Genomic DNA, 14,087 nt, shown 5'->3' on the forward strand with positions numbered 1-14,087 from the left:
TGATAGGGGGTGAGGGTTGGATTAGGATCTACAAAAATTATTTCACTTCAACATAAAATATATTTGATATCATGTCATAAAAAAATCATTTAAATATCCATATCATATCAATGATGTGAGGCCTCACCCTGACCCATCATAGCATAGTGATACATTACTATTATTTTGATATTCACGACTCGAGATGTTGAGACATTATCTGATGCTTAGAACATACTTTATTATTTCATGTTGTGTGATGTTACTTTTAGATATATTTGACGATTGTCATTTAATGTTTCATGTATATGTATGTTGATGAAATTAGTAAATGTACGCTTGAGACTTTGATTTGAGAGATTTTAAATGATTAAGAATTAAGCAGGATGAAGAAACCCTTATGGATGTATGTTTTAATTTATGTGAATTTTCGATACGTATACATTTATGTACATGTGATTTTATGAGACTACTGATGTGTGCAATGAGTGTGTAGATATTTAGCTGAGAAACCCTATGGACGAACAGAACTGATCTCTTTGTGCTAATTTTGGAAACCTTGTTGTTCGTAATTCACGTATTGTATTGTGAGATATATGTATGTATCTTCTTTAATCAGTGAATGTTAATGTTCGTAATTATGTTCTTTTAGTGTCACTCAACACTCGTAAATTGTTTATGTGCTTCGGTGTGCTATTTAGGGTTAGTTGTTTAACCTTTGGACCCAAGTTGGTATAAGTTAGTGTCAGTTTGCTAATTGGGTTCTTAATCGAGGTTAGTCTTCCCTTAATCTGGATTAGTGTTTAATCTGCAATGATAGAGTAGTTAGGAGGTCCTATTTTATTCCTATATTTTGTTTGGCTCTAAACCTTTTTCCTAAGGCTTAAAACTTGAAATAATTATACCCAAAGGGTATGGATATGGGTTAGGGGTCTTTTCCAACCCCTAAGCCCCTTTTATTGACTTTTGAGGTCCCTCAAAAAGTTTCTTTTTGTCTTTGTGCAAAAATTGGCCATGGTTATGTTGAATTACCTCACCTCATCCCCACTTAGTGTTTAATCATAGTGTAGGTTGAGTTAGGAGTTTCTAGAATTGCTAGTGGGTGGAAGTAGTTATTGCTCCTTTTGGGTGGTTGAGTTGGAGGCTTATTTAGAGGCCCTTCTTGGACTTGTGGAGGTTGTTACCCAATCTCTACATTTAGAGAGGAGTTCTTGAAGATTGAAGCAAGGAACGAGAAACTCTACTCGAACTTGTTCATTTGCCATTACCTCTTGTGAAGGTAGGAAATTCTCATCTCCCTTGTTCAGTTTCCATGTTTGTTTCATGCTTATGCTACCTTGTTGTTGTTCCAATGTTTGTATGTTTGTGGGCATGTTGGGAAGTTTTGAAAACCATGTTATTTTGGATGTTTTCCTTTCATGTTTATGTTTGCAATTTTGAGATTTTTCTTGCATGGGTGTTTTCATATTACTCACCCTTGGAGAGGGTAGAAGTGACCAATTTTGGGAAAGGATTGTTTAGTTGGACTCCAACCAGTGTAGAGTCTCTTCTTAGGATGAGAAGAGGGAGAAAGGGTAGGGTGTTATGGGCCCCTACCCGTCAGCACAAACCTAGTATGAGTATGGCATGTTTGAATGACAGAACGGAAGTTCTTGGTTAATAGCCCTGATTGGGCATCTGATTTGGTGTTGTGCTTGACTTCTCCTATTGGAAGAATCCACCTTTCCCTAGTGTTGATTCATTGTGGATCTTATTGTGAAAACCTTGTATGAATATGCATGTTTTGAATTGTTCTTGGTCATGCTTTTGGGTCACCTGATCAGATTCTATTTCCGCCATGGTTCTAGAAGTGAGTTGCAGAAAACATTATAAATCCCTTGATTAGGGTCATGAAGAAAATTTGATTAAATTGTTGAAATTTGGGATTGAGATCCTATTGTAAATTGTATTTTAAACTTGATGTAAATGGCAACGAAGCTGGGTTTTCTTCTTGGTTCTTTCCCGACTGAGCCTTTGAATCAGGTTTACCAATAAAATTGGTGTTGAGTATAATTGCTTGTCATGTGAGTTAATTTTGTAAACTTTATTTTGGATGGATGCACATCAAAATAAGATGGAAATGGTGTTGATTTAATTAGGAAAATTTCAAGTTTACTTCTATGTTGGAAATGAAAATTATATCATGGATGTAGATTTAGTTGGATTGAGCAAATTTTAAAGTTCTTTATATGTTCCTTATATGTTCAAATGATAACTATGTTCAGGAAAGGAATTAACGTCTATGGTTGTTTTATTGCAATGCAAGTTACATAGGAGTTCATAGTAAATATGGTGTTAATATACTTTAAACTATTGTATCAATGTTTAAAGCTTTAAAAAAAAATATACACCTTAAAAATAATATATATATACATGGCTTGAAATCTATACTTAGAAAATTTCATCAAAAAAAAAAAGTGTTGCACAAGAGTAAAACTCTCTGCCTTTTGTATGGAAGAAAATTTAAATGCCTCTTTGCAATAGAGAATATTCCCCAGAATATTCTTATTTTTAAAATTTTGAAATAAGACAAAATAAAAAGAAAATATAGATATTAGTGTTCAAAAGTCACACGGAAAATTCAAAAAAAATATATATATATCAACATATAACTAAATATCTAAACTTACTTACAAAACTTTATAAAATCAATGCTTACCTTGGACGTCAGTTTTTGGAGAGGGCAGTTTTTAAAAATGTTTAATTTTGTCGCAAAGTCAAGTTTCATCATGGGGAGGGTGATGTCACCCTACCACCATGTCACATCCCCCATCTCCTTTTTAAAATTTTTGGTGCTCATCTCTCACATGGAAGGGAGAGCATGAAAGTTTTAATTACACAATGTTTGCTCAAGTAAAATCAAACTTTGTTTCTCATTGATGTTAACTTGGACGCCTCAGCCAAGGACATCAGCAGTTTCCCCCTTGGTCAGCGTGCTGGACTTTGGAAAGCGCAGGGGGTGAGTAGGGTGTGGCAAGTAGGGTGTAGGCTTGTTAGTAGATGTTGGTTTAGATTAAGTTAAATTAGTTAGTTTTATTATTTAATGTAGTTTAAGTTTATTTGATTGTAAGTATTTTAAATTTGGGTTCGTTTAATTAAGAAATATGTTAATTTATAATTTAATTTAGTTTTAAATTAGTTTTTGTTTTGTGCTAGTTAGTCTATGCTACATATAGTTAAATGCTAAATTCTTAGTTTAAATCTTATTAGTGATTTAATAAATCTCCTTATTAGAATTAGTATGTTTTAAAATTTATTGGTAGATAGTGATGTTAGAATTTAGATTTAGTTGTAATTTTGTTTAAGTCTTAAAGTTTAAATTTTATTGTTTTATTGTTATTTGTTAAAATTATGAAATGTTATAAGTTCCTTCTTAGTTAGTGGGCATTAGATTTGGTTAGTTGTTAGTAAATGAATTTTAAATTTAGTAAAATTAGAGAGTAAATTTTTATGATAAGTTAGTCGAAATGTTTTAAGTTAATAGATTTTAGATATTTATATATTCAGCTTTAATATAGTCAATGGTGTTAAAGTGATTTTCTTTATCGATTAGTTTGTCAATCGATAATTAACTACGAGATTTTTAGTAAATTTTGTTTAGATAATTACAATTAATCTAAAACCGAATACATTTACATTGTTGATTGAATAGTTGTTTCATATTGTTGTAAGATAATCAAATAACATATCTTTGATCGATATCCCTCTTATAGAAAAAGTTTCAATATCTTAACGACGTAATCATCCTCATGTTTTAATCATAAGAAGTAATGTAGAGAACTAGTACTTAAAATGTTATCTCAATCATTTCTAAACTTAGAGCAATTTAATTATTATAAAAAAAATTTAAAAAAATTGTGTATTTTTGCCCTCGTAGTTTTGGGCATGACATTTTGGTATCAGAGCCCGTGTTTCAACACTAGGAACCTTAAACCATTGTGCTTCCTAAACTTAACTCAAACTTTTAATTGTGTAGATGTCGCCTGTTACTCGTAGCCGATGAGGCAGAGGTCGTAGAGCTAGGGGTGGTAGAGCGGGATAGGAGGATGGACCACCTCCAGCACCACCACCTCCACCTCCACTACCACCGAACCTGAACCAGGACATTATAGATGCACTTCAGACTTTGATCGATGTAGTTCAATAGAGAGTAGTACCTGTAGTTTTGCCAGTTCAACAGATTCTAGTAGTGGAAGCAGAGGGACTCGGAGGAGGCGGTCCCAGAGTCAGAGAGAGGACTAGGAGTCCCCCACCGAGGCAGTTAGAGGGTCAGGGTGAACACGAGGAAGAGTCCATACACCAAAGAGGACCCCCATTTGACAGACCTCCTAGACATGTAGGAGATGATATCAGGGAATTGATTTGACTTGGGCCACCATTATTTACTGGTTCCACAGAGGGAACAGTAGTAGAGGCATAGTTGCAGAGCCTACAATGGTGCTTTGGGTTATGCCCTTATGGGAGTAATCTAAAAGAATGCCTAGCAGTTCATCAGTTGAGAGGGGATGTCTCCAACTATTGGCATCAGGAGGAGATCATGGGTGGAGTGAGGATGGACACCCTCACATGGGAATCTTTCCTAGAAAGATTTTGGGAGAGGTACTTGTCAGAGCATTTCTGGCAGAAACAGATTCAGGAGTTCCATTCTCTTTATCAGAGAGGCCTCATAGTGGCTCAGTATGAGAGCAGGTTTCTCGAGCTCCTTCCTTATGTGGAATACATAAAGGATGAGAAACTACAGGTGCATCACTTTATCATGGGTCTGAATTTCTCTCTTTAGGGACCAGTTCGGATGGCCTTCCCTACCACCTTTAGATAGCCAGTAGAGATAGCACTAGTTGTTGAGGATACTCGAGGTAGGAAGGAGTCATAGGATCAGTCTCAAAATCAAAACTCGTCCTTGCAAAAACCCCCTTGGAAAGGGAATCAGAACTATACAACAGGGTCCTCTAAGGGCTAGCAGTCTCAACAGCCAAAACCCCAGTAGCAGCAACTGCAGAAATCTTCTCAGGGTTATCAGGGCTCCAAGCCCAAGCAGTGGTATTCACAGGGTCCTAGGCAGGATCAGAAAGTATAGGCCCCACAGTCATAGTCAGTGAAGACTTAGCAGTCTTCTAGGGGTGGATATAATGGATCTAGCAGGTCAAGAGGCCCATAGTAGTCTGGGTCACAAGGTGCATGATCTTATACTCGCAAACCATGCTATACTTGTGGTGGCATGGGTCATATAGCTAGGGAGTGTTTGCAGGGACAGGCATCCAGTGGTTAGAGCAGGGCTTTTTCAGAGCCGACAGTTGGTGACCTAGGTAGATCCCATAGAGTTTTTGCAGCGGTTGACAATCGCCAGGCTGAGCATCAAACCATAGTTATCGAGGCTACAGGTATTATACAGGGCTATATGGTTGCAGTTCTATTTGATTCTAGGGCTACTAACTCTTTTATATCTCTATTTGTGGTGGAGCATTGTGGGCTAGTGGCAGTTAGACAGGATGTTAGTTGGGAGGTAGAGTTAGCCTTAGGAGCCAGAGTGTCAGTTAATTCCATGGTGCGGAGTTGTCAAATGCAGATTGGAGACATGTCCACTAGGACTGATCTATGCATTACCCATCTAGGCTCTTATGATGTTGTTCTTGGCATGGATTGGCTTTATGTCCACAGTGCCAAGATGGATTGTCGATAGAAGAGGGTGGAATGTGTGGATGATGATGGTATCTCTAGGGATATCTTTGGAGTGAAGAGGCTAGTGTCCCTTCGTATGATTTCCACTATGCAGCTTAGACGGTGCATGCGAAAGGGTTATCAGTTGTTTGCTATCACTATTAGTGACAGAGAGGAAGATTCAGAGAGGGAGCCATCCCTTGATGATTTTCCAATCCTTCAGGAGTTTGCAAATGTGTTTCCTTCAGAGCTTCCTAGTATGCCTCCACCTCGAGCAGTGGATTTTCACATAGACCTAGTGCCAAGATCCAAGCCAGTTTTGAGAGCACTATATAGGATGACTACTCATGAGCTTAGTGAGCTAAAGGCTCGGTTGGAGGAACTCTTAGAGAAGGGGCATATTCAACCTAGTGTGTCACCTTGGGGTGCACCAGTGATCTTCGTCAAGAAGAAGGATGGATCACTTAGGTTGTGTATTGATTATTGGCAATTGAAAAAAGTGACCATCAAGAACCGATATCCTCTTCCTAGAATCGATGATCTCTTTGATCAGTTGCAGGGTGTCCAAGTATTTTCAAAGATTGATCTAAAGTCAGGTTACCATCAGTTGAGGATTGTGGATAGTGATATCCCCAAAATAGCTTTTCATACTAGATATGGTCACTATGATTTCACTATGGTACCTTTTGGCCTTACGAATGCTCTAGTTGTATTCATGAGCCTCATGAATGGAGTATTTTGTACCTTTTTGGATAAGTTTGTGGTTGTGTTTCTTGATGACATTCTGATTTATTCTCATGATGAGAGAGAGCATGAAGAGCACCTGAGATAGGTATTGCAGAGGCTGAGAGAGAATCAATTGTTTGGCAACTTGTCAAGTTTACATTCTTCAGACTCGAGATACATTATTTGGGTCATGTCATATCAGGTGATGGAGTCTTAGTAGACCCATCAAAGATTAGGGCCATCATGGATTGGCCAACACCCACTAGTGTTATTGAAGTGAGGAGCTTTATGGGGCTAGTAGGATATTACCGACGCTTCATTTTAGGATTCTCTAGATTGGCACACCCCATCACATCTCTTCAGAAAAAGGGGAAGAAGTACGAGTGGACAGAGAAGTGTGGTAGAGCTTTTGAAGAGCTCAAGAGAGCCCTCACGAGTGCACCAATTCTTGCAATACCAGATCCTATTGCAAATTTTGTGGTATGTACCGATGCATCTTTAGATGGTTTAGGGGCAGTCCTAATGCAGGAAGGATGACCTATTTCCTTTGAGTCTAGGAAGTTGAAGACTCATGAACTCAATTATCCTACTCACGACCTAGAACTAGCAGCAATGGTTCATGCCTTGGTGAGATGGTGACCTTTCCTTCTGGGTCATAGATTCGAGCTTCATTCCAATCACCAGAGCTTGCAATACATATTTTTTCAGCCAAACCTTAATGCTAGGCAAAGAAAGTGGATGGAGTTCCTGTGTGAGTATGATTTTTATGTACATTACATCAAGGGAAAGGAGAATGTGGTTGCAGATGCCTTAAGCAGAAGGTGCCATGAGCTTTCATCTGTGACTACTTGCACTGACTTGAGAGAGTGGATCTTACAACACTTACCAGTTGATGAGCTTTATGTAGAAGTTACTTAGTTAGTACATTCTTAGAGACCCTTGGAAGTTTAGTTTGTAGAGTATTCTTTGGATTTTGATAGACTTTTGCATCATAGGGGACGTATGTATGTACCTTCCATTAGGGGTTTGCGCGCTCATTGTACTTGAGGCTCACAGAGCACCTTATGTAATGCACCTCAGTGTTAAGAAGTTACATGTAGATTTGAGGTAGTTGTATCATTGGCCAGGCATGAGAGTGCAGATTGCTAGTATAGTTGCGAGATGCCTTGAGTGCCATAGAGTGAAGGCGGAGCACCATCATCCTAGCAGGCTTCTCCAGCCGCATGAGATTGCAGTGTGGAAATGGGACACTATATCTATGGATTTTATTGTTGGTCTTCCTATGTCATCTCATTGCCATGATGCCATTTTGGTGATAGTTGACACATTGACCAAGGTTGCCCATTTCTCACCTGTGCATACTACATTCACAGCATGAGACATAGCTCAGGTGTTCTTGTGGGACATTGTTAGACTTCATGGTGTTCCCTGTAAGATCATCTCTGATAGAGACTCTTTGTTCACTTCTTCATTTTGGAGAGAGTTGCAGTCAACTTTGGGCACTAGGCTCAATTTTAGTACAGCGTACCATCCTCAGACTGATGGCCAGACTGAGCAAGTAAATCAAGTTTTGGAGGACATGCTACGTATGTACATGATGGACCATCAGGTCAAATGGGAGGAATACCTACATCTGGTTGAGTTTTCATATAACAATGGGCACCATTCTTCCATAGGTATTCCACCTTATGAGGCCTTGTATGAGAGATCATGCAGGACAACCTTGAGTTGGGATAGGATCAAGGATCGAGTATCTATTGGTCCCCAATTACTGAAGGAGATGGAGCAGTAGGTGACCCTAATTAGACAACGCCTGAGAGAGGCACAGGATAGGTAGAAGAGGTATGTTGATACGAAGAGGATGGATCAAGAGTATCAGGTGGGTGATAGAGTGTTCGTGAGGGTGCAACCACATAAGAGTCCGATTCATTTCGAAAAGGGCTCTAAGTTGGCACCCCGATTTGTTGGGCCATTCGAGATCCTAGAGAGGATAGGACCTGTTGCTTACTGTTTAGCTTTGCCACCTAGCCTGTCACGCATCCATAATGTGTTTCATATTTCCATACTTAGAGGATACATTTATGATGAGTCTCATATTATAGATTGGAATGCTTTACAGGTGGAGTTGGATGGACAGCTAGCATTGGAGCCTATCCGCATTATGGCCCGACGGACCCTAGCACTTCGAGGCCGAGAGCTAGACCAGGTTAGGGTCCAATGGGATTGTTACGATGAGGTCATGGCTTCATGGGAGGATGCAACACAGATGCAATCTTAGTAGCCATACCTTTTTGATGAACTCCAGAAGGAAGGTCATGCCTAGTGGGGGAGGATGTGAGACCTCGCCCTGACCCATCATAGCATAGTGATACATTACTATTATTTTGATATTCGTGACTCAAGATGTTGAGAAATTATCTGATGCTTAGAACATACTTTATTATTTCATGTTGTGTGACATTACTTTCAAATATATTTGATGATTGTCATTTAATGTTTCATGTATATGTATGTTGATGAAATCAGTAAATGTAGGCTTGAGAATTTGATTTGAGAGATTTTAAATGATTAAGAATTAAGCAGGATGAAGAAACCCTTATTGATGTATATTTTAATTTATGTGAATTTTTGATATGTATACATTTATGTACATCTGATTTTATGGGACTACTGATGTGTGCAATGAGTATGTAGATATTTAGCCAAGAAACCCTACGGAGGAACATAACTGATCTCTTTGTGCTAATTTTGGAAACCTTGTTGTTCATAATTCACGTATTGTATTGTGAGATATATGTATGTATCTTCTTTGTTCAGTGAATGTTAATGTTCATAATTATGTTCTTTTAGTGTCGCTTGACACTCGTAAATTGTTTATGTGCTTTGATGTTTTGTTTAGGGTTAGTTGTTTAACCTTTGGACCCAAGTTGGTATAAGTTAGTGTCAGTATGCTAATTGGGTTCTTAATCAAGGTTAGTCTTCCCTTAATCTGGATTAGTGTTTAATCTACAATGATAGAGTAGTTAGGAGGTCCTATTTTATTTCTAGATTTTGTTTGGCTCTAAACCTTTTTCCTAAGGCTTAAAACTTGAAATAATTATACCCAAAGGGTATGGATATGGGTTAGGGGTCTTTTCCAACCCCTAAGCCCCTTTTATTGACTTTTGAGGTCCCTCAAAAAGTCTCTTTTTGTCTTTGTGCGAAAATTGACCATGGTTATCTTGAGTTACCTCACCTCATCCCCACTTAGGGTTTAACCATAGTGTAGGTTGAGTTAGGAGTTTCTAGAATTTCTAGTGGGTGGAAGTAGTTATTGCTCCTTTTGGGTGGTTGAGTTGGAGGCTTATTTAGAGGCCCTTCTTAGACTTGTGGAGGTTGTTACCCAATCTCTACATTTAGAGAGGAGTTCTTGAAGATTGAAGCAAGAAAGGGGAAACTCTACTCAAACTTGTTCATTTTCCATTACCTCTTGTGAAGGTAGGAAATTCTCATCTAGCTTGTTCAGTTTCCATGTTTGTTTCATGCTTATGCTACCTTATTGTTGTTCCAATGTTTGTATGTTTGTGGGCATGTTGGGAAATTTTGAAAACCATGTTATATTGGATTTTTTCCTTTCATGTTTATGTTTGCAATTTTGAGATTTTTCTTGCATGGGTGTTTTGGTATTACTCACCCTTGGATAGGGCAGAAGTGACCAATTTTGGGAAAGGTCTATTTAGTTGGACTCCAATCAATGTAGAGTCTCTTCTCAGGATGAGAAGAGGGAGAAAGGGCAGGGTGTTATGGGCCCCTACCCGTCAGCACAAATCTTGTATGAGTATGGCATGTTTGAATGATAGAACGTAAGTTCTTCATTAATAGCCCCGATTGGGCATCTCATTTGGTGTTGTGCTTGACTTCTCCTGTTGGAAGAATCCACCTTTCCCTAGTGTTGATTCATTGTGGATCTTATTGTGAAAACCCTGTATGAATATGCATGTTTTGAATTGTTCTTGGTCATGCTTTTGGGTCACCTGATCAGATTCTATTTCCTCCATGGTTCTAGAAGTGAGTTGCAGAAAACATTATAAATCCCTTGATTAGGGTCATGAAGAAAATTTGATTAAATTGTTGAAATTTGGGATTGAGATCCTATTGTAAATTGTATTTTAAACTTGATGTAAATGGCAATGAAGCCGGGTTTTCTTCCTGGTTCTTTCCCGGCTGAGCCTTTGAATTAGGTTTACCAATAAAATTGGTGTTGAGTATAATTGCTTGTCATGTGATTTAATTTTGTAAACTTTATTTTGGATGGATGCACATCAAAATAAGATGGAAATGGTGTTGATTTAATTAGGCAAATTTCAAGTTTACTTCTATGTTGGAAATGAAAATTATATCATGGATGTAGATTTAGTTGGATTGAGAAAATCTTCAAGTTCTTTATATGTTCCTTATATGTTCAAATGATAACTATGTTCAGGAAAGGAATTAATGTCTATGGTTGTTTTATTGCAATGCAAGTTACATAGGAGTTCATATTAAATATGGTGTTAATATACTTTAAACTATTGTATCAATGTTTAAAGCTTTAAAAAAAAATATACACCTTAAAACATATATATATATATACATGGCTTCAAATCTATACTTAGAAAATTTCATCAAAAAAAAAATGTGTTGCAAGAGAGTAAAACTCTCTGCCTTATGTATGGGAGAAAATTTAAATGCCTCTTTGCAAAAGAGAATATTCCCCAGAATTTTTTTATTTTTAAAATTTTGAAATAAGACAAAATAAAAAGAAAATATAGATTTTAGTGTTCAAAAGTCACAAGGAAAATTCAAATATATATATATATATATATATATATATATATATATATCAACATATAACTAAATATCTAAACTTACCTACAAAACTTTATAACATCAATGCTTACCTTGGACGTTAGTTTTTGGAGAGGGCAGTTTTTAAAAATGTTTAATTTTGTTGCAAAGTCAAGTTTCATCATGGGGAGGGTGATGTCACCCTGCCACCATGTCACATCCCCCATCTCCTTTTTAAAATTTTTGGTGCTCATCTCTCACATTTAAGGGAGAGCATGAAAGTTTTAATTACACAATGTTTTCTCAAGTCAAATCAAACTTTGTTTCTCATTGTTGTTCCCTTGGACGCCTCAGCCAAGGACGTCAGCAGTTTCCCCCTTGGTCAGCGCACTGGACTTTGGAAAGTGCAGGGGGTGAGTAGGGTGTGGCAAGTAGGGTGTAGGCTTGTTAGTATAGATGTTAGTTTAGATTAAGTTAAATTAGTTAGTTTTATTATTTAATGTAGTTTAAGTTTATTTGATTGTAAGTATTTTAAATTTGGGTTAGTTTAATTAAGAAATATGTTAATTAATAATTTAATTTAGTTTTAAATTAGTTTTTTTTTTGTGCTAGTTAGTCTATGCTACATATAGTTAAATGCTAAATTCTTAGTTTCAATTTTATTAGTGATTTAATAAATTTCCTAATTAGAATTAGTATGTTTTAAAATTTATTGGTAGATAGTGATGTTAGAATTTAGATTTAGTTGTAATTTTGTTTAAGTCTTAAAGTTTAAATTTTATTGTTTTATTGTTATTTGTTAAAATTATGAAATGTTATAAGTTCCTTCTTAGTTAGTGGGCGTTAGCTTTGGTTAGTTGTTAATTTTAAATTTAGTAAAATTAGAGAGTAAATTTTTATGATAAGTTAGTCAAAATGTTTTAAGTTAATACATTTTAGATATTTATATATTCAGCTTTAATATAGTCAATGGTATTAAAGTGATTTTCTTTATCGATTAGTTTGTCAATCAATAATTAACTACGAGATTTTTAGTAAATTTTTTTTAGATAATTACAATTAATCTAAACCCGAATACATTTACATTGTTGATTAAATAGTTGTTTCATATTGTTGTAAGATAATGAAATAACATATCTTTGATCGATATCCCTCTTATTGCAAAAGTTTCAATATCTTAACGACGTAATCGTCCTCATGTTTTAATCATAAGAAGTAATGTAGAGAACCAGTACTTAAAATGTTATCTCAATCATTTCTAAACTTAGAGCAATTTAATTATTATTAAAAAAAAAAAAATTGTGTGTTTTTTCCCTTGTTGTTTTTGTCATGACAAATGAAACCATTCACATTAACATAATGATAGATCTAGTTTCAAACTACATAAATGTAAACTCATAAACACATAGATTTGGTAACAGAGAAAGCCTCAAGGTGAAGGTAAAGCTATAGTGGGTATGACACCAACAAAATTTTCACTACCACAACAATGTACAATTTTTCCTATTAAGGCTACAATGATTTGATCACTTTTGATAATCTACCTTGTGAGGAGCCCGCCATTTTAAAGGGTACAAAAGAACTACTAGGTCCGACCTTGGTTAAAGGATTTTTACATCAAAATTAAGTGAGTACTCTTTTAGGAGATCTACATAAGCCTATTAAAGCTACTTTTTTAAAGATATTTAAACCCTAAAATACCTATTAAAATTTTTCATACTTGATCCTTCGATTAGCACTTCAATACATGATAATGCATCACCTCTATAAAATATAATATCCCCTCACTATGATAGATCTCAAATGTCTCTTCTCAAAAATATTCACTAAACTACTCAGTCTCTACACTTTAATTCACCTCCAAAACTTTTATCTTCACCTATTCACCCACATACATCTCATCATTAACCAATTGGGTCATAGACCCTACTTCAATATATGATTGGGTGAAGCTTCAAGATCCAAATCAATGATCTAGAATCACGTCTTTTGTCCTCTAGCCTTTTCTTTTTTCTAATTAGAGAATTTCCTTTCCTGTGGATTAATGGTCTCCCTGTGAACATGTAATTTCCTCCTCTATTACCTCCTCCATATTGAAAACATGCTTCTACCTTGATAAAAATGATTAACATAGGTTTTAGTGTCATTCCAAGGAAAAATTTTAAATTGTGTTACTTGACAGTTACATCATAGTGTCACTCAACATAAATTATTTCTTCATGATATCCCTTAGCCTAAACTGAATAACTCTATCTCTATATCACTTGACATACACTATTATCTCTAATAGTCTTAGTAATCATTTGATTACTTAATGACCATTAGCTCACTTAGTAGTAAATAGTACTCGACACATTACTTGGAATATCTACAAGTCTTCATTCCTTGGCTTGACCTATATAGGATGACTTGGTCATAGTGATGACCGAGTAGTATTTTTTATTGAATGAATAAGTGTTTGACACTAATAGAAAACATGTTTTAGGGATCAACAATCTACCCCTTTGACATTAGTGGAAAAAACACTTCATCATGAACTTTCAAAATTGTTCAATACAAAATTGAAATACAAGTACTCCCCCTTAGAATATATTCCACACCTTCATTTAGTTTACATTGTACAAGTTCTTACTTTGCACTTTGTATATACATGCTAAACTTGAAAACTTCAAAATATTCAAACTATTCTCTTCTCATTTTCTTATTTGATCACTTTGTTCATTTCCCCAATGTGTGCTTCTTATTATTCTCCCTTCTTTTTGTCACTTATGGCTGTTGGGGAGGGGATGTCAAAGAAAACTTATCCAAAAATAGTTTGTGAATTTAAATAATTATCACTCAAAGTATTATCCCATTTGCTCCAAATAGATTCAATAGAC

The sequence above is a fragment of the Cupressus sempervirens genome, chromosome 4, assembly GCF_028749045.1.
Source record: "Cupressus sempervirens isolate cs-2001-9-10 chromosome 4, ASM2874904v1, whole genome shotgun sequence".
Taxonomy (NCBI): Eukaryota; Viridiplantae; Streptophyta; class Pinopsida; order Cupressales; family Cupressaceae; genus Cupressus; species Cupressus sempervirens.